Source organism: Myotis davidii, unplaced genomic scaffold, assembly GCF_000327345.1.
Source record: "Myotis davidii unplaced genomic scaffold, ASM32734v1 scaffold3578, whole genome shotgun sequence".
Classification (NCBI taxonomy): domain Eukaryota; kingdom Metazoa; phylum Chordata; class Mammalia; order Chiroptera; family Vespertilionidae; genus Myotis; species Myotis davidii.
Window position 1 is genome coordinate 107,025 of NW_006289094.1, and position 907 is coordinate 107,931.

Genomic DNA, 907 nt, shown 5'->3' on the forward strand with positions numbered 1-907 from the left:
AGCGTCCCCCCCAGACCCAGACAAGAGCCAGACTGGACTCCTCTGGTGAGCGCGGCCTTTAGGGGCAGCCCCGGCTGCCGGTGCTTGGGGGCCGCGTGGCGCCCGGAGTCTTCATTTGGGTAAAAACGGGCATTTCCTCGGGTCTCGGTTAAGAGCAGACGGGGCTGGAAGGTCTGCGCCGAGGTCGCCCTGGGTGTCCGAGAGGGTGGGGTTCTCTCTTCAGTGTGTCCGTGGGGCTCCCGTCAGGACGACGACCCCAACCGTCTTTTAAAATCATCAGAAAACACCTAAGATGAACCGCACTGTGAACGCTGAGCTCGGCTGTCACACCTCTGTCCGTCTGTCCATCCGTCCGTAGGAGCCCAGGGAAGGCTGGCCGGGCAGGGTCTTCGGGGCTGGGGGAGAGGTGAGCGGAGGATTCGAGGGGTGGGGAGGGCTGGGCAAGAGCACCCTCCAGGCAGCAGGGTCACCAGAACGCTTGGTTCCCGGCCAGGGGGGCCGTGGAGGGGGGACCAGGGGGGTCATTCTGCAGTGACCCCACTTTGGATGCAGTTGGTGGGGAAGCAGCCCCACCTGGTGGCCAATGAGGAGACTGCGGGAAGGCCCTGGAGGCGGCCACCTGGGTTCTGGGACCTGGGGGTACGGGGACCTGCTGAGGCAGGGCAGGGTCGAAGGAGAGCCCCCCAAGAGGCTCCCTCATGCTCCCCTGATCTCTGCGGGGATCAGGAACCGACTGCCACTCTGTCCATGGCCCTTGGGTCCCAGAGCGAGTGGAGTGGGGTGGGGTGGGGTGCGGTGGGGTCCCACTGGGTCCTGGGAGGGCTGAGTGAGGGGTGCGGGGTCAGGGGTGAGGTTATCAGGGGGGAGGCGCGGGGACCCTACACGGTGCCCATGGGCAGGGCCAGCC

General features: G+C 66.5%; 1 protein-coding gene across 1 annotated transcript in view; it reads right to left on the reverse strand.

Annotated features, from left to right (window-relative positions):
• LOC102759940 (oxysterol-binding protein-related protein 5-like) overlaps positions 1-907 on the reverse strand; it is a 79,407-nt gene that overhangs the window by 77,752 nt on the left and 748 nt on the right. The gene's annotated exons all lie outside the window — the stretch shown is intronic.